Genomic DNA, 20,842 nt, shown 5'->3' on the forward strand with positions numbered 1-20,842 from the left:
GTCAAAGAATATACCTTTTTGGCTTTTGGCCCCATTTTCAGTTTTCTATCATATGCCATCCAATCCAGCCCTGAAGGATCTGAAGATTGAACCCTAGTAAAATAATAGAAGCTAAAACGTGACTGATTGTGAATTAGTCCCGATCCCTTAGTTATGGCTTCAGTTTGTTGCCTGGAGTTCTTAGAAATCTAGATTTTCTTAATTCGAAGATTTCAAAACATGTAGCCTAAGAATTTCATTCTTTTGTTTACCTGTGTTCAGCTTCAACAGCCATTTCCTGTCATTAGAGGAGGTGGGAGGCCCAAACTGTTTGGGCTGGGTAAGGGATACAAGAACAAGTGAGGGGAAATGCGTGTGCGAAATACCATCCCACATCATATCCTATAGATAAATATGCTTTTGCTGTTTTCAGGGTAATATCACCTTGGCACATTTGTAGTTTATGTTCCCATGTTTTAATAAAGTACACGTCAATTTGGTGTGCTTTCGTTTTTGTTTTCTTTTAAGATTTTATTTATTTGTTAGAGAGCGAGCGAGCGTGCGCACACAAGCAAGGGGAGCTGCAGGCGGAGGGAGAAGCAGACTCCCCACTGAGCAGGGAGCCTAATGTGGGACTCCATCCCAGAATCCTGGGATCATGACCCGAGCCAAAGGCAGATGCTTAACCAACTGAGCCACCCAGGTGCCCCAATGTGTGGGCTTTTGTTTTTGTTGTTATCATCTTTCTGTTTCCCAGAATTATTACTAATAATTATTGGAAATTTACACGGTGCTAATATCTCCAGTCGACCTAAATGACTTAAGCTTTTTGCTTGGACTTTTCCAGAAGACACAGGTTCCTATGAAAATAACACGCAGGGAAAAAAAATGGAGAGAAATCTGCAGATTTAATTTTTGCTCACTTCTTGGTTTTCTTTAAGCCCACGGCTGGATTTACATCGTCAGCCCACATAAATGTGAATTCCCAAGAAATCCAAATAGAAAGAGAATAGAGAGAAGGGCAGAATGTATTTGATTTCTTTATGGCTTGAGCTTTGTTCTAGGCCCTCAAGTATGAAGTTCTTTATATCTATTTATAAATCATCCATGTAAATCTGTGTATGAACCCACTCCATGCACCAGGGAGCATCTCAGTTAACTTGGATGAATAAGGTTCCCCATGATCCAAAGGTCAGTTCCAAGGCTCTTTTGGAAACATTTTAGAGATGGAAACATTTTAATGATGTTTTGGACTCATCTGATGAACAGAGTGGATTGAACATGATCTAAGCTCATTGCATGGGGATCGTTACTAACAGCCCGGACTCCAGCCTCTTCCAATATAAGAAAGCTGGGTCCTCCGAAGGGGTACGTGTACCCCAATGTTTATAGCAGCAATGTCCACCATAGCCAAACTGTGGAAAGAGCCAAGATGCCCATCGATAGATGAATGGATAAAGAAGATGTGGTATATATACACAATGGAATATTATGCAGCCATCAAAAGGAATGAGATCTTGCCATTTGCAACGACATGGATGGAACTGGAGGGTGTTATGCTGAGTGAAATAAGTGAATCAGAGAAAGACATGTATCACATGACCTCACTGATATGAGGAATTCTTAATCTCAGGAAAGAAACTGAGTGTTACTGGAGTGGTTGGGGGTGGGAGGGATGGGGTGGCTGGGTGATAGACATTGGGGAGGGTATGTGCTACGGTGAGCGCTGTGAATTGTGCAAGACTGTTGAATCACAGTTCTGTACTTCTGAAACAAATAACGCAACATATTTTAAGAAAAAAGAAAAAGAAGAAGATAACAGGAGAGGAAGAAAAGGGGAGTATGTCAGAGGGGGAGACGAACCATGAGAGATGATGGACTCTGAAAAACAAACTGAGGGTTCTAGAGGGGAGGGGGGTAGGGAGATGGGTTAGCCTGGTGATGGGTATTGAGGAGGGCACGTTCTGCATGGAGCACTGGGTGTTATGAACAAACAATGAACATGGAACACTGCACCAAAAACTAATGATGTAATACATGGTGATTAACATAACAATAAAAAATTAAAAAAAACTAATGATGTAATATATGGTGACTAACATAACAATAAAAAATTAAAAAAAAAAAAGAAAGCTGGGTCCTGGTCTATCGAGGTGAACGAGCCTCAGCTTCCACTTCTACTGCACGGACCCCATTGCCCTCACGTTCCTGCAAGTGTTGGTTCCTCCTTTTTCTTTCTTTTTTTCTTTCTTTCTTTTCTTTCTTTTTTTTTTTTAAGGGTAGCACTAGGATTTATTGAACTGTGCCTTAGTACAGGCGCTGGGGCTTGCCCATGGTGCTCTTGATGTATAAAGCCCGGACATTCTGCCAATTCTTCTTGAGCAAGGACACCAGGAAATTGACCGCTAAGTGGATGTTGTACACAAGGTCGTCATCTGTCATCTTCACATGGCCAACAGCCACTGCCAGACACAGCACCTTCTTCATCTGGGAATTTGATGGTGGACTTCACTTCATCTACTTTGGCCACCATGCTTTCATTGTGGGTCAGCAAGGAAGGGAACTTGCCTTCTTTATTCAGGCCTGGGCCCAGGATTCGTGGGATCTGCTTGATCAGAGATTCTGAAGCCAAAAAGGCATCATACTTCTTGGCCAACTTCTTGACTAATTTCTTATTCTTGTTGAGTTTCTTCAGCGCCTCAATATCCATGTGGGGAATATCCACTGCCTTGGCCTCATCACAGTGCTGCTGATCCCCCAAAACACATACAGAGAACTTGGGGCGGGGAGTGGACTTAAGCCTGACGGTGCCCGAGAAGCTTTTGTCCTTCTGAGGGTCATAGTTCTTCAGACTGATCTGCAGCTCCACCGTCTCCAAAAACTTCTGGCCCTTGCGCTGGTTCTCGTGCAGGACTTCCCGCACCGCCTCATACAGGGTGTCGCGGGAGACTTTGCTGCTCATGGTTCTTCGCGCCGCAGTAACCGGAAAAGCCTCCTTTTTCTTTCTGCTCCTTCTGCTCCATTTCCCCTGTCTCTTTTTCCTACTCACCATTTCTGATGCTTCCCTTAATCTCTACCATCGCAGAGATTGGCTGCTTATTGATTTCTTTCCTCTCTTCTCTCTTTTTTCCCTTTTTCCCCTTTGCTGTCTCTTTTCTCCCTTTCTTACCACTTCCTCCAAATTTTATGACTTTAGGGTATCAGGGCTTAGGTTTTAGAGCCATCATCATCCAATGAGAGTGACAGCCAATCACAATGTGTCTTCTTTTTTTTTTTTAAAGATTTTATTTATTTATTTGAGAGAGAGAGAATGAGAGCCAGAGAGCACAAGAGGGAAGAGGGTCAGAGGGAGAAGCAGACTCCCCGCTGAGCAGGGAGCCCCATGTGGGACTCGATCCCAGGACTCCAGGATCATGACCTGAGCCAAAGGCAGTCGCTTAACCAACTGAGCCACCCAGGCGCCCCACAATGTGTCTTCTTAAACTTCAACTCTTTTTTTTTCTTTTTGTTATTTCCACTCATACAATTGCAGGCTTCACAAATTCTTTTTAGGCTCATAGTTTCCTCCTGAAGGTTGACAGTGTTTGACTGCTTGACTGGGGTATCATGTATATAGAAGTCATAGACCTTAGAACTAGGAAGTTCTAGGAAGAGTTAAAAAGATAGTTTAATCCAATTCCTTTTTTTTTTTTTTTTTTTAAAGCAGGGTACTGAAGTAAGTAACTTACCTAAGAGCATTCATATGTCTGGTAGCAAAACCAGGACTAAGACATAGGCCTATACATCTTCATTTGGAAGAGAATTATATTAGCTCCTTAGTCCTATATATAATACAAGGAGACCTCAAGGAGCCAAGCAAACAGTTATTGTCCAATAGCTACAGTCTCCAGGGAAATATCTGCTCCATTCTGTTCTGGTGCTTTAGAGAAGAGAGAGACTCTTTATTCTTGAGTTGTAAAATTATCCCTAAATATATACTCATGTATACATTGTGAGATCATTGGATTTCTTCACAAATAAAAGTTGTTTTCTTATGATTGCAATTATTTATGTATGAATAGAATGTACATGACCCAATGCCTGAAACTTGCTTCATACATATTGGGTGTTTTAAACAGCGAAATGACTCTTTTTAGTTGGGAATAAGCACTCTGAGTATCACAGAGTCTTATATTTATTTAAAAAGAAACTTAAAAACATCTTGCTGTTAGAGAAATGAGCATACAATAAAAATCTTTTACATTGCATTTGCATATTTCACCTTCTCTAGAAAAGTAGAATCTGAGACTTAGACAGAAACGTGGAGTTTTTGCTCAACTCTCTATCCAGTGCAGGAATTTTTAAAAGCTGTAACTCTGACAGATAGCCGATGTCTGCTTGAAAACCTCCAGAGCCTGGTATTACCGTTATGAGGCAGCTGTTACTGTTACTGGACAGCACAAGTGTATAAAAAGTTCCTTTTTGCACTGAGTCAGAATCTGCCTTCTTTAACTTCCAGCTTTTTATCCTAGTTCTGGCGTCTGGAACAACACAGAATTAGTATACCATTCTCTCCATGACAGCCCTTCAAATATTTGAAAGCAGATATTATACCTTTTCTTATTCTTTGCTTCCCAAGTTGCTTGAATAATTTATCAAAAATTATAGCTTCTCCTATTCATCTGGACATTTGCCTTTCATTACATCCTAATTGGTCAAAGTCCCTCTTAAAACGTGGCACCTGGAATTGAATTCTATATTATAGATGTGGTTTAACTAGCTAGAAATCCAATAGAACTGTCATGGGTAGTGATCTGTGGGTAGTAATTTCTCACGGAAGCATCCTAAGTCCCTTAAAAGAAGGTGGCTTGTATGAAAACACTCAGTATACTGTAAAGTGCTTTATAAATGAAAAGCTTTGTTACACTCCATTTAAAAATACAAAAAATAATCAAAGAGTTTTCTTCCCTGTCATTAACAATGTTGATTTCAACCTTTGGGTCTACAGAGTTAGCAAAGAGGCTGCTATTTTTTCCTGGGTAAAAGTATGAAGACAATTTTAAACTCAGCTATTATGTTGTGGTACTGGTTGAACAAGTTTTAAATAATCAAGTCTTTTCGGAACATGATTTTTTCCTTTTTAAAGTGTATGATAAATGTCATTTTTAACCTGTGCATACTTATTTAATGAGACAAAAGCAGAATCTTCTATTGACAAGGCATTTTAATAAGTGGAAGCATTTTCACATTCAAAGTAAAGTTTTAAATATATAATCTGTGTTTCCTCCATTTTAAAATATGAATTTTAAATTTCCATTCTACACATTTCTTTTTTAAATATTGAGTAAAGTGGTTTATGGTTTAATATTGTCATCTAACCATTCATTCTCATTTGCTGAGTATTGATTATGTGTTAAGAACTTGAAAAAGACATTAATAAATTGTTTATCCTTCTTTCTTCAGTAACCCTAGAAGACTTTTGGAAAGAATAACTTTTTATCTAAAATGCATGGCATGAATTTACATCTTGAACATTCTGACTAAGGGTATAATGCACTGCTAAATGGGATCATCTCAAAACTAGCAGTAGTAGGTTACAGTTGGTAAATATAAATGTGTGTAAATATAAATGCAAAATAAAAATATGAAACCCAAATGGGATAAAGGTAATGATGGCGAGCCCAGCACACTCCCTGGCACATAGCAGATTCTTAATCAACATTGGCCTCATGAATACTGCCTATTAGGGGAGGATTATTTCTAATCAGGCAGTGAGCCTGGTGTGACAGCTGGAGGTTGAGTCCTGTAGATTGATGTGCCATTGCTCAAATGAGTAAGACACATTAGAGACTGCACTGTATTTTAAGACCTCATATCTCTTTCATTGGAACATTATTTCTTGGTTAAGAGAACTTACTACATTTTCTAAAACATGACAATGTTGTGGTGGTTTATAGTTTGATTTACAACATATGTCAAACACTCTAAGGAGCATAAATTATTTAAAAATACATAAGTACTCAGAATAAAAATCGGTGGTTCTGTACTGTCCATACTGGAAAGAAATTTATTAAAGAAAATAACCCAGTAAATCACTTCCAAGGATTATAGTATTCTGATAGCATTCTGAAAAGTCAGAATTCTGGAAAATCATCCATTTGTTGGTACATTTAAAAAAAAAATTGTGTAATTTAATAATTCTTTTTTCTTTTTACAATCCTGGTGACTGAGGGCATGTAAATTGGAGAGGACTGCTTTGTAAAATTGGATTTGGAGTCACATAATTTAAATTTATATTATTAGGTCCAAAATTTCTCTTTCTATTGGATTTTCTTTCTTTTTAATAGTTAAAAAAAATACAAATAGATGATCCTTTCTAGAGAAAGACTGCATTCTTTTTATATTTTGTACACTTAATCTTCCAAAGCTAGGTATTATTTGATTAAACATATAATTTATAGTTATACATAGGCTGAGGAAAAATAAATATTCTAATAGCATCTAGTTGTTACTGTTTTTGGCTATATGGATGTGTGGGCTTTTGTATCAATATTAGTGTTTTCTACACTTAATAGTATTTTCCTCCAGCAAAGAACTGTCTCTTTGCTGAGAAGGAAAAAAAAAAAACAACAAAAAACCCAAAAAACAACAAACTTGCTTACAAAATGAGGCCATTTTGCATATTAATTAGGAGGTCTTTGAACTCTGAGAATAAAATCCGTTAATGCTTTGGGTATGGAACAATTATGCATTCAAGGACTTTGATTTTATGCTAATAATGCGACAAGCTTTACATTTTTCTTTGTTTTGTTTGCATTCCCTAAAGATAATTTAATGCAAATAATCCATCCATATACAGCATAGAGCGTGTCGGATGGTTTCCCTATAGTTAAGATTGTATCAGCACTCCCATTATAAATCTCTATTACCCATGGTTTATAATTTAATTGAAAAAACCCACTGCAGGCAGAAACTCAACACTTAGGGTTTCAGGCTAAAAGCAATATTTCTCTTTTTAAAAATTGCCTCCTCTCTTTAATTTCATAGTTAATGGAAATGTAAGAAGGATCATCCTGGAGCTGATTTTGAACAAAGCCAAACAGATCATTGTCTATAACTAAAATAATTTCTAAATAAAAGTAGCTGATATCTTATCAGTGGCCTAATACTACAACATTTAACCAAACGAGAAGAGAGCACAATGGAATCTGCTTATCCTTTCTCTACACAAAAAATACATACAAGGAGAACAAGAAAATTCTGTAAGACCAGATGTCTCTAAAATACTTGTTTGACAGTATGGTCTGAGGCATTACATTTTTATTTGGTTCCCAGGGGAAGATTTGCGCCTAGATCTGGGCAAAGGCGGTGGAATCTGCTTTTTGTCAGACTGAGCTAGGAAGAGGGCGCAGGGTGGAGAGCCTCCTGCTCCGGAATTCTTTACTTTGTCTGCCATATAAATCTTATCAAGTTTATGCTTCAATTATCTTGATGGGATTCAGGGGTTAATTAACAGGCCCAGCAGTTTCAACCTGCTTACACAGTAGAATTGAAAAGATCAGTTTTTAGACACATGGTGGTTTTGTCATCAGCTTTTGAACCCAAATCCTGTAATGTAGAAAGGTTAACCTACCTGCCAGGTAATATGCAATCTCCAATCAAGACTTCACCGTAGTTTTATCAACCCAGTGAGACAAAGAAACCATGAGTTAGTTAGAACGAGATGTTCTCTATTTCCTGCAACCCATCAACCTTTTCCTATTTAATTCCTACTTGTAATGCTGCATGTGAAATATATGCCATGATTACTTAACCCTAAGCAGACATCAGAAACTTGCTTAAAGATGGTCTGGCTCTGTCTTTGCAATGCATTGTGTTTCTAAATCAGTTGCCTTTGAGATCCTAAGGGCAATTATTGAGGACAGTAACACAAACTCACATCTTATAGCACTGAGCAGTGCATAAAGGGCTTCAATATATCAAATACACACAACTGCTCAGAAGTAGATAAAGCAGGGGCACCTGGGTGGCTCAGTTGGTTAAGCCTCTGCCTTCAGGTCAGGTCATGAACCCAGAGTCCTGGGATCTAGCCTGCATCCCGCTGAGCAGGTAGCCTGCTTCTCTCTTTCCCTCTGCTGCTCCCCGTTTGGGCTCGCTCTCTCTGTCAAATAAATAAATAAAATCTAAAAAAAAAAGTAGAGAAAGCAGAAGCTAAGAGATTAAGTTGTGGTTAGCACTCACACTCTGCCTTGTCTACTACTCGTTCTTCTGTGGCCCAGTGTCTCCTTAGTTCTCTTAGGCGAACTCATGTTTTTAACTTTGAGAAAGAGGGTGTAGGGATACCTTGATGAGAATCCCCTGTACTTACTTGACATCTATTGTTAGAAACCATAAGGGAATTCACACAATGTCTAAGTCCAATTCTTAAAACATTCTGTATTTGCTTAGATTTATAAATAAAAACTTAGAGCCTAGGTAACATTCATATATATCTAAGCTACACAGTAAGTCGATGATGAAATAAAACAAGTATGGATTTACTGTTCTATCTCTCTGATTGAAATTATTTTTAATGTTGATATTTTGATTATATTAGAAACATCGCTTAAGTATAAAGGTTATGAGAAATTCTTTTCTGAACACACGTGATTGTACAGTCTTAAGAGATTTTTGAGAAAATAGTAGATAACTATTTTCTCGGTATAAATATAGTACTGGTATAATGAAGCAGGGAATACACAAGGAAACTCCCTAGGGTTGCTGTGAATCTGGCAGTCCATATTTGTTATGTATAGTGAAAAGCAGATTATCTTCTGATATTTACAAAGATTCAAAGTTTTTTAGTTTCTGTTATAAGAATTTTAATAGATCATTCTTTACTTCTCACCCACCTCCTTTTTTTTCTTTCTCAAATTACTTTTTTTTTTTAAGATTTTATTTATTTATTTGACAGAGAGAGAAAGAGGGCACAGCAGGGGGAGGGGCAGGCAGAGGATGAGGGAGAAGCAGGCTCCCTGCCGAGCAGGCGGCCGGATGCGGGGCTCTATCCCAGGACCCTGGGATCGTGACTTGAGCCGAAGGCAGACGCTTAACTGACTGAGCCACCCAGGCGCCTCTCTTTAGATTACTTTTATAAACTTAGAATGTCATGCAGGATTTACTTCTAAACTTTTTATAACAAAAAAAGTTTTCTGCCCCTACTAGGTGTTGTGAATGATGTGTGATCTTGTGTTCAGGAACTCAACATTTTATGTAAGTGAATGGTCACTCCATGTGCCACTGAGAACCAATACCCGTTCCCTTCCCCTACCCTGTCCTGAGCAGATGTCATTAACTGGTGCATTCTTTTCCTCTCCTCCCATTCCAGTACTACCCAGGTCCAACCCTACCCAGCTTCTAAGGTCAGGTCAGTCAGGGTGGTATGGCTACAGACATTTTTTAGCTCCTTTATTGCTCTTCATTCCCCCAAGATGAACTTGTGTGTGCTCTTCTATTTTCTTGCACAGAAATACTCTTGCTTAGGCCACCAGACACCTCCTAGTGGCAGCATCCAATAATTTTTAGGCAGTATTCGGATAGGTAGTGAAAGATCCTTGACAGATAATGTGTTCGGGATTTAGACCAGAGTCGGCAAAACTTTTTCTGTAAAGAACCAGATAGTAAGTAGTTAGGGTTCTCGGGCCACATGATCTCTCTCTCTCTCTCTCTCAACTCTACTCTGGCAATGTAGCGCGAAAGCCTACAGAGAAGATGTAAATAAGTGGGTAGGACTGTGCTCCAATAAAACATTACTGATGGACACTGAGATTTGAATTGCACATAATTTTTTATGTGTCATTCAGTATTCCTTTCCTTTGTTTCCACAGTTAAAAAGTGGAAAAACCATTCTCAGCTCGCGGGCCATAGGACAATGGGGGGCAGGTGGGATTTGGCCTGCAGGTTATAGTGTGCCGACCTCTTTTTTAGACAGACCTGAGTTTACACAGTGGCTCTCTTAGCTACTGGCTTTTTCTCCTTGGGTAAATTAGTTTACTTCTCTGTGTTTCAGTTTTGTCAGTAAAATGGGGACTGCAGCAACTTCATGAAGTCTTTGTGAGCATTAAATTTGATAAGGTATGCAAAATATACAGAGAAGTAATTGTTAGTTGTAATTTTTTTGTAAATAGTCACTATAAAAGTAACAAATTGTTAAGTAATTAGTAATTAACTTAACCTGACATCTCTTCCTAAATTAGTGTTGCTGGCCTCTCCTTTTTTTATCAAAATGGAAACAGGTTTCTTATCAGATTAAAAGTAACACATGTTCTTTAAAAAAATAAAGTAATATGTGGTGCCTGGGTGGCTCAGTCAGTTAAGCATCCGGCTCTTGATCTCAGCTCCAGTCTTTTTTCTTTTTTTTTTTTTACGATTTATTTATTTATTAGAGAGTGAGAGAGAGTGCATACGTGGTTGGGGGGGAGGGGCAGAAAGAATCTCCAGCAGATTCCCCACTGAATGCAGAGCCGAACCTCGTCTTGATCTCATGTCCCTGAGATCATGAGATCATGACCTGAGCTGAAACCAAGAATTGGACGCTTAACAGACTGAGCCACCCAGGTGCGCCTCAGCTCAGGTCTTAATCTCAGGGTTGTGAGTTCAAGCCGCAGGTAGAGCTCCATGCGAGGCCTGGAGCCTATTTAAAAAAAAAAAATAGGGGTGCCTGGGTGGCTCAGTTGGTTAAGCGGCTGCCTTCGGCTCAGGTCATGATCCTGGGGTCGTGGGATCGAGCCCCACATCTGGCTCCCTGCTCAGCAGGGAGCCTGCTTCTTCCTCTCCCTCTGCCTGCCACTCTGCCTACTTGTGCTATCTCTCTGTCAAATAAATAAATAAAATCTTAAAAAAAATAAAAAATAGAGTAATACGGAAAATACAGAGATAGAATAGTAAGAGAATAAGATCAACACATAGGGTTAATTCCACAGTAATCCTCCAATATAGGCACCATCACCTCTTTTATTTCATATATGAGGAAACTGGGAGTCAGAGGTATTAAGTAATTTGTCCAAAGTTATCATTTATATAATATTTATTTGCCTTTTTATTGTCCAGAAGAAAATTTTTCTTTGGGGGAGATTGTGTTTCTTCTATCCCAAACATGTGGTTGTGGTAGAGTGGAGGCTAATCAAAATTCTCGTGTCCTTTGGCCACAGAGTCAGGCATTTGTACCAGAAAGGGCCGATCATCATGCCTTTGGTCCTGTGGCTTACTGTACGTTTCTGTCATGGTTGGCCATGTGATCCAGGCTTGTCCAGGCTGTGGCATTTTCTGGAAGAATTTCAACTGAAGCACCAGGGAAACTCTTTTCTCTCTGTCCTTGTAGCTTGAAGAAAGTATTTTTATCATTGTGTTTGGCCATGGATTGAACTTACAGTAACAGCTAGCCTGAGAGAATGAAGCCAACCAGAGGAAGCAGAGCTGGTAGCCTCTGGGAGGAGAGCAAGAGTGGATGGAGGGAAGAGAGAGAAGAAACTGATGAGGTTTGAGTCTCTGGATCCAGGTATTTCTGAAGGCAGACCTATCCCCCAGCTTCTCCATGGTTTGGTGATATGAACCTTGATCAAAACTGTATTCCTCAACTCAATTTGATTTCCTGTCTTCTTTTTTTGCAGTCAAAAAAATACTGATTGAGCAGCTAGAGTCAGGATGCAAACCCAGATCTGGCTGACCCTACAATCTTGAGCTTCCTTCCCAACCTTCCTTGGAGACAACCTCTGCTAATGGTTTGACATTTTTCTCACCGTTTCTTCTTTTTTTAATGACTAAACAAATATTATGCTATATGTAAATATTTAAATTTATGGTATATGTTGCCTAATTATCATTCAATTTGGCTTTACTAATTTATACTTGCCCTAACACTTACATGCTAGATATCTTATGTTGCACCCCCGAGGGGTGCAACTACCCTTTCTACCCTGTTTTGTGCTCTGAGAGGCTGAGCTGGGAGTATAGGTCCCTTACCTTCAGGCTTCTGGTTGGGCTGGTTTGTCCAGGATGGGGGGCACCGGCAGGAGATGAAAAGGAAGGAGAATTAAGAGGTTCCGCTTCTCCTTGGCTCTTCCTGTGGTATTACGGAGGGCTGGCTGCCTTCCCAGACCTAAGGTTACAGTTCTCTCTGCTCCACTTTGTTTTTCTGCTTCTAGCCCTGGAGATTGCCCTCTTCCTTGTGGGTTCCCTCCACCCAGCTTGACACCCTTATGGATAACCCTTTTATTAAATGCTCTTCAAATTACCCAATTTGGGTGTGTTCTTAATTTCCTGTCTGGACTCTGAGTAATACCACTTGCAGAAGGGTATCTTTTCCTTCCACATTTCATGTCAACATAGGATATTGCACACGTTTTTAATCATTTCAGTTCTCATAAGGGGAAAATGGTATCTTGTTTTAATTTATATTTTTTTGATTATTATTGCATTTGAACATCTGTTCATATGTTAATTGACTATTTGCATATTTCTCTTAATTGCTTGTTAATATTCTTTGCCCATTTTTCTTTTGGGTGATCTCTCTTTCTCTGTTTTAAATTCCTATTATGAGTGGAGTATTTGTTCCTATTATATTTTCCAACTGATTGTTAGTATAAGTGAAAATTATTTCTTTCATATTTTGTTATTCCTCTAAACTCTGTTAGTTTTAATAGATGTTAATTGATTCTCTCAGATTTTCTAATATCATTTACAAGGAATGATAATGCTATCTCTCCCTTTCTGATGTATGCCACATTTCTTTACCTCATTTCACTGCACTGGCTAGATCCTCCAGAACACTCTTGGACAACAGGGATGTCAGTGGGAATCTTTGTCTTATTACTGACTCTAACTCTGCTTCCCCCGGAGTGTGCTTCACAGAATGCAAACGCTGACAGATACCCCTTGAGAAAAGTTTAGACTGGTGTGGGAAGCACTACATATTCTTAGAGAGTCCTGATGCACATGAGTATATTAAAAGCTCTAAGTTGTTTTTTTTTTTGTTTTTTTTGGGGGGGGTTGTTTTTTTTGTTTTTTTTTGGTCTTTGCCTAATATAGCTCCAATACCGAATTTTATGTAGTACATTATCAAGCTTGGTAATTTCCATAGGTCCTGGAGGACCAAAATACAAACAAAATATTTTGTAATAATATAGCTAAACCACTGTGGTTTTATGCAAAAACTGAATTATTCCAAGGCTTCTTCTTTTTTTTTTATAAAAGATTTTATTTATTTATTTGAGAGAGAGAGAGAATGAGAGATAGAGAGCATGAGAGGGAAGAGGGTCAGAGGGAGAAGCAGACTCCCCACCAAGCAGGGAGCCCGATGCGGGACTCAATCCCGGGACTCCAGGATCATGACCTGAGCCGAAGGCAGTCGCTTAACCAACTGAGCCACCCAGGCGCCCTCCAAGGCTTCTTGATTATGTCTCTTTTCAATGCTTATTAGTATAGAAACATAAGCCACTGTATTTTGAATTTAGGGGTCATATGAATCATCCACCACTTTGGTACATTTTACTCTCAAAAGAAACAGCTGAGATTAAAACACTAACTTAAATGGAAGGATGGGTGTCAGGAAATCGAGCTAGTTTCTCCCCATCTCTTTCTCTCTGTTTTATGCACACACACTCACACAACCAAGCAACGAAATGAATAAAACATTCCTACCAACAGACCTCAAGTTACCCTTTTCTTTCATCTACAGGCTTCCTTATTAACCCTGTCTCCCTTCTTTCCAATACCTTTCCATTGTTCCTTCCTGCCTCCTTTCCCTTTCTTCCGGCAAGCGTGCGTGTATGTGCGTGTGTGAATGTGTGTTGTCTCCAGGAAAATCTCTACCATCCCTCTTTTCCCATTGCAATTATCAGTTAAAAATTACTGTTATCGTTGTTGATAAAAATTAAGTGAATATTAGAGAATACGTGAAAGGAGAAGAGAAAAAAGCACTCATTTTTTAAACTCACCTCCACTGCATAATTAATAAATGTTATGTTTTCACATGAAATTAAGACCTGATACAGAATTGGTGACAACAACCTCCAAAGACCTTGAAAAGACTCAGAAGTCCCCTTCAGAATTCTCACAAGTGTCTCATCTACATTTGCTTTCTCTTCCAATTAAGTCTATTATTCCCAGAGCATTTAAGAATAATAAACTTTTATTCAATTTAACTTTCCATTTGCTTTAATTACTAGTATTGAAACAGTTTTGCTTTCTGCTATATTTCATTGCAAGTCTTTCAGCTATACTATAAAGCTAAATTAAGGCTTTTATAGATTTTTTTTTTTTTTTTTTTTTTTAGGATGAACCTGATCCTTATTTATTGCTTCTAGGGTAATATTCATCTTAAGTTTTAAAAAACTGACATGTAAGTAAACTCTTAGAAAATAACTCACTCATAAATTGGTAATTTCCTGTGTGGTAAATAAAAAAAAAATACCAAAAGATGGACTCCTATTTTTATAAAATTTCTTTAGTTAGTTCAATTAGGCCATTTCTGTGAGTGTGAATTTAAATCACATTTCAAGGTTAATATAGATTTACAGAAATCAGTGTTACCTCTACTTAATTGTTATGTCATTATTTTAGTCATATGTTTTTCATTTTTAGTAAAATTTCTTTGATTTCTGAAGTTGGAATTCCCATGTTTAAAAGAATAGATCCTGACTTTATGTTAAGTGAAATGTCACACCAGTTTTTTGGAGGGAGGGGCATGGGGTGGTGTCTGGAAAAATGCCTTTTTCATTAAATAGATCTATAAGAAGAAAAATTCATTATTGCTAATGAATGCAGGGATTTTACTTACTGGAAGTAGTCAAGTGGTCTGGTACAAAAATGCACATTGCATTATGAACCATAACATTGGGAGGTTTGTAATATAAGAGTTGCTAAATATATTTTGAATATCACAAAGACTGTGTTTCTTCCCCTGAGCACGCTCTTTGTTATACCGTGCTTCTCATATTCTTATCTTTTTCATGAGTAGTGAATCTCAATAAAATCTATGGATTGTGTTATGTTTAAAGGTTATTTACTGAACCAATATTTTCACAGATAAGATCAATAATATATGTGTAAACCTTTGAAATTTAGATTGGAGAGGAAGCTGCCTAATAAAACTCTGGTACTGAATTTTATACAACATCTTACCAGCCTTTTAATTTTATATTCAGGTCCTGAAGGATCAGAAGACAAACTGAACACATCTGCAATTATCTGGATTTAGCCCCGATGGTTTTATGCAAAAACTCTGAATGCATTTAAGGTTTATGTATTGTGAAGGCGGTATGTAATGATTACCCATTTCATTTCTTTGTTAAGAACCTTTGTCTAATGTTAAAATTTTGAAGGAAAAGTTTTATGTTTATACCTATTTAGCTGCACCATTAGTGCAAGATATAGACTAAGGAAGTGCTAGAGTTCTAAAGCATGTTTCATTCAGTGATTTTTTTTTATAGAGTTGGTATCTAAGCTGTATTTGTAAGGCCATCAGTTATTAAGCCACGTAAGTGTTAAATTCCTTTTGAAGCTTTCAAGAGGTATTTTAATTAAATTTTCAAAATTGCTTTTGGATCATCTTCACAATTCTGTAGTGCTTTATGTCCATTAACAAAATAGTAATTAAAATTAAATTTTAAAGGAAATAACCACAGTGGGTCATACTTTTATTAACTTGAGGTAGATAATGAACCTGTCCTATATAAAGACTGAGCTAAATCTGCTGAAAGGCTGGGGATAGTATATTTTAATTAAGGTAATCCTTGTTTGCATCTAACAAACAGCATTGCCACTTAGAAATTTAAGATCTTAGTGATGCATATTAGTACGTTACCTCAACAATCTAATAGAGATTTAATACTTGTGTTTTAAAGAGCAATTTGTCATAAATTAAGAGCATTTGCATAGTAAATTTCAAGGATGTTATTCTTTGCAGAGTTTTCTATAATTAGGGAATGCATTAAACGTTAAAATTTTATAATTTTTGTAGTACTAGGAAAGCTTGCTTTGTTATTAAACTGAGCCTTATTTTCAGCTGCGCATAGCCGTATAGAAAAGTCCAGTCTTAATAAAGACATAATGAATGTACTGTCACTAAGATTTTTTTTTCCCTCTTAAATCTTAAGTGAAGGCTATGTGTTTAAAGAATGTTTTATCGTGCGAAATGCAGCTCTGAAGATGTCTATTTACTTGGATGGAGAGTATTTAATCATTTAAAAAGTAGGCCAAAGAGACTTACCCCAACCATACTGCTAAATAGTTGTAAGCTGCATCATATATAAATTAAGTGTTCTGTAATTGGGGGTATGGGTAGAATCTTTCTTTAGTTGGCTCAGTGTTTACAGTATTCGTATCAATGTTAGTCAGTTAAAGGAATTAAAAAATTAAGAATGACAACCTTATTCTCAAGGTTGCTTTTATTTTAATGGCTAACAAGATAATTTTAGCATTTGCATTTTATTGATCCAAAGAGAATGATTTTATAAAAATATAGTTAGGATAAGGCTCAGCAGCCTGGTTCACCCATGGTCAGATGGAGTTTTGACTTGTGGTGAGAGTCTCTGTCACTTAGACACTTTTACCTGGGGATAACTTCAGGGGATGAAGGGGTGAAGGGATGTGTGCCTCAGAGAAGGATTTACACCGAACTCAGTTTACCTTAGATTACTGTGTATTCTTCCTTCTTATTATCCTCTCCTGTAAACTACCCGACTCCCTGTGCTTTCTCCAACCAAGAGGAAAGGATCTAGACTCTCTGCCACCAGGATCTACAGAGGTCATTGGCTTGAGCTTGTAGTAATTTTTAAAAAAAGTTTCCCCTTGGCAGGGAACACAAGTGTTTATTGAACATTCATTCAGTGGATGTCTTCTGTCAAAGGACTAATTCAGGTTATATAGGTGTGAACATTATGTGACTCATGATCTTTAACTCAGCACTGCATCAGTTCTAACAATAATTATAAAATATTTAGATTCCTAGTTTTATGGTATGTTGGAGCCAGCATGGAAGGTGATATTTCACTGTTCTCATGATTTAGAGATTTCTATGCTGTCAATATATCATCATCATCATCATCATTATACAATTAGCTATAAGAGTCTCATAGCTATAATGTGTTTTAATTAGCTATAGCTAAGGAATAATAGTAATGAAAGAGGATATTCCAATTCTTCCTTTCATCAGAAGGGCAGGCTGAAGTGAAAATAGTAGGCACCTGACGACAGTAGGTTGTGAGTTCAAATCTCAAAATTGTAATTATTGGCTGGGTGATCTTGGGCCTGAATTTCTACATTTGTATGTTGGAATGTACACACTCCGTTCAGTTTTAGCTCCCTCTTTCTTCCCCTTTAAAAGACTATATTAACTTGAAAGCTCTAGTGGTTTCAGAGATAACATCTCTGGTGAAGATTCCTTCTTGCCCTGTTTGTACCACCAACTGCCCATCTCTACCCCTCGGTATTCAAGAGTTGAAAAATTAAAGCCCAGAAAGATAAAATGATTGATTGAGGGAAACACGAAATAATTTAAAAATAAAAATGAATAGTGGACGCAGATCAACTTCTCCAGGCCGCTCAGTGTTCAGGATGGATTAAGTGTTCCCGTGGGGGGTGGAGTGCTGAGTTTTACCACTGGGACTTAGGGAGGAAGTGCCAAATTGTCTGTGATGGCAAAGAATCTACAACCTAAGGTCTTAGATTAAAACTACTTTCAGGCTATTTTGTTGTTGAGGTTGCACTGTATTAGATGCTCAGCAAAACCTGGTGATTAGAAGCTGGTCAATGAAGATCCTGAACTATAACTGACCAAATCTCCATCCGTTGTAGCTCTAAGAGCCGGAAATAGCATCCAACACTGTTCAGCACTTTCTATGTCAGAAACCACGCATTTCACATTTACTAACCTATTTACTTATCACTAAAATTTCCTGAGGTTAGTACTGTTACCACTCCCATTTTACTTATGAGAAAAGTGAGGCGCAAAGAAGAGGACATTGTCCGTGTAAGGAAGTCAGAGGACTGGGAAGCTAATCTAGGCAACCTGATGCCATAGCCTAACTGTTTAGCACTTTGCTATTCTGCCACTTAATATTATGTGGGCTGTCTAAGTATTATTAGCACAAAGGTATGTATGGAGCCCAGATCTTTCCTTCTGTGACTGTTTTTAGGTTGGAAGTAGCTCTAATGGAGGGCACACATGGGAAAGGGTCTGAGAGAAGAGCAGCAGAATAGAGAGTAGTCATGTCACAGGGCTCTGGAGGCAGGAGATATGGCTTTCACTTTATTTTTTAAAATATTTATTTTAGAGTGAGAAAGAGTGAGAGCATGAGCAGAAGGGGCAGAGGGAGAGGGAGAGAGAATCCCAAGCAGACTCTGTACTGAGTACGGAGCCGCCGCGGGGCTCAATCCCAGGACCCTGAGATCATGACGTGAGCCCAAACCAAGAGTCTGACGCTTAGTAGACTGCGCCACCCAGCCGCCTTAGGAGATGTGACTTTTCACAATGGTTCTGCAGCTCCTAGCGTGAGCTCAGGTGAGCTGTGGAAGCTCACTGAATTTCCTGCTCAGTAAGGTAGTGATGTTAATTTCCACATGGTAGTATTGTTGTTTCTCATCACCCACGTGGCCGATGCCTGGTTCAAAGCAAGGGCTTTATCCTCAGTAACTATTGTCAGGATTTACCCACTTATTACTTAGAGAGATAAGGGATCGCAGTCGTACCCTTGTGCCCAAAGTGTTCCTGTTCAAAAGTTAAAGTCTGCCTCATTTTTGTTAATCTTGGTGGCTTATAATGGCCCTTGTTTCTGTGATACGGGTTTTACAATTGTGTTTTCAAATAAATATAACTTCCTTTTCTGGTTACTTCTATTTTTCCATATGAGAAGGTAATAAGCATCTGCAGGAGATTGGAGGCTCACTGCAAAAATCCAAGATATGTTTATGAGCCACTTATTTGCAGTTAATCTCTATGATAACACTTTGTGGGAATTAGCAGTGGTTAGATTGATTTTGGAAAGACAATCCTAACAGGACGTTTTCATTTGGAAAGAGGAGAGGGAGTTTTATTTTTTCATTTCAGTAAATACAGAGTACGTACCATGTGGCAGATACTGTGCCTGAGTAGAGTGAATACATTTCATTTTAAGAAGTCACTGAGCAATTGATGGAAGCTGTTTGCTATGCTGTGTTGACATGGACTGTGATCCCAAGCGGGCAGGAAAGTGTGCCAGGGTTTGAGAGAACGGGATGACAGAATCTGACTATGTATTTACTCTACATGATGTAAGTACAATAATATGAGCAAAATCCAAACCCAAGTCATTTTTTAATAAAAGATGGTTTTTATAAAGTGTTTTGAATATGTTGACTATTTTGGACTTTTTTCTGCTATATCTAAACATAATTTGTATTATGCTTGTATTATATGATCACTGGCATATTTTGCCTTGCTCATTGTGTCATTTTATACCAACTTGATATGATCAGTGTATAGATAGGAGTTTATCTTCAAAGAGAAGTTATTAATTATTTTTACGTATATAACAAAGACATAGACCCTTCCCTTTAGGAGTTTAGAGTTTAAACTAGACAGTACTAAGACCAAAACACTCTATAATATCAAACAGGTACCTACATTGAATAAAACATTTTGTATTTCTAGAAATGTCACTTACCTACCTTAATCAGCATGTGTGCTAGTAATTTTTGCTTCTCTTTCTGCAAAAACAGAAAGAACTAATGATTCAGTCCTAACGGGGAAAGAGCAAAGATGTCACAAAATCATACAGTTCTTTAAATTAGTTTTTTTTATACTTCTTATTAGGATTATGCTCTTTATCTATGATTGCTGCTCTAAAATATTAACCTTTAACAAAATTCATTGCACAGCCGGTTGTAGTTCTGTGATCTGCCCAGTTACAGCATTCTGAATGTTTATACATCTTTGGGAATCCCCAGCCGGTCTCCCTAAATTCTCTGAAGAGAAAGAAAAATTCCAATCATTGTTTCCCCTTCCTGCTTTTGTTCCCAGAGAATACAGACCTGCTCATCAAGAGCAAACACACGGAGGTGAGAGATCAGTGAAATTGTAGGACAAGGCAGCCGAGTTCTGCTTTGTTGAGCAGAAGGAGTGAGCCCTATGGTCTCCATGAGGTGTCTCGCTGTCTGCGGAGGATTTGTGTGAACTGTCGGTTGAAAACAGTGACAGCGTTCCATTAGTTATGAATTATGGGAGTAATTTCATTAATTTCTTTACCTCAGTCAGTACATGTTAGTGTAAGTTGCTCAACCAAACATCAAAAGAACCACTGCATTGTAACCTTTTAGTCTTTTACTGTGTAACCAGGAACAGCAAAGAAATAAATTAGCATAACATTCCTTTAAAAAAAAAAGTGACTGGAGATAAGCAGTGGACATAATTTTTCCTGTTTTTAATTTAATAGCAGGTTTATGGTTTTATGCAAAACCATTCACATTATATTTGACCCTCTGGGAGCTGCCTGTTTTTTTTTTTTTTCTTCTGTGGGTATAATTTTGAATCTTTAATAATCTGTTGTTAAATCCAGTCTGAGTTTGATTAATGAATTGTGATGAGCCAGTGCATTAATTTGCAGGTTTGGTCTAATGCCCTAAAAGGCTGCTTTGTTGTGGATGTTATTAACGCTAAACTCCTCAGGAGGAGCCATGGGATGGCAGTGTGCCCCAAATAATGGACAAGCTACATCTTTAGGAAATCCCAATGAGGGAACTACAGCTCTAGAAGTGACTATGGAGCTATGTTATTGAAGGAGAAAATCCTGATTGAGTTTAATGTCCTAGAACAGGGGTCTGCAGAGACCAAGGGTTCTCTGGATGAAATTCAGGGGGGCCTGTGGATTTA

At 38.0% G+C, this 20,842-nt stretch overlaps 1 long non-coding RNA gene and 1 pseudogene across 1 annotated transcript in view; one reads left to right on the forward strand and one right to left on the reverse strand.

The window, feature by feature from the left end:
• Nucleotides 1–2,264: 2,264 nt before the first annotated feature.
• LOC113928485 lies at nucleotides 2,265–2,941 on the reverse strand (annotated as a pseudogene).
• Nucleotides 2,942–10,970: 8,029 nt separating this feature from the next.
• The window catches only part of LOC113928515, a 28,420-nt gene continuing 18,548 nt past the window's right edge, over nucleotides 10,971–20,842 (forward strand). Inside the window, exons 1-4 of the long non-coding RNA XR_003521910.1 lie at nucleotides 10,971–11,494; nucleotides 11,607–11,717; nucleotides 14,270–14,335; nucleotides 15,141–15,252. This is a non-coding gene — a long non-coding RNA (uncharacterized LOC113928515). The remainder of the gene's footprint in view (nucleotides 11,495–11,606; nucleotides 11,718–14,269; nucleotides 14,336–15,140; nucleotides 15,253–20,842) is intronic.

The sequence above is a fragment of the Zalophus californianus genome, chromosome 4 (genome assembly GCF_009762305.2).
Source record: "Zalophus californianus isolate mZalCal1 chromosome 4, mZalCal1.pri.v2, whole genome shotgun sequence".
NCBI classification, from domain to species: domain Eukaryota; kingdom Metazoa; phylum Chordata; class Mammalia; order Carnivora; family Otariidae; genus Zalophus; species Zalophus californianus.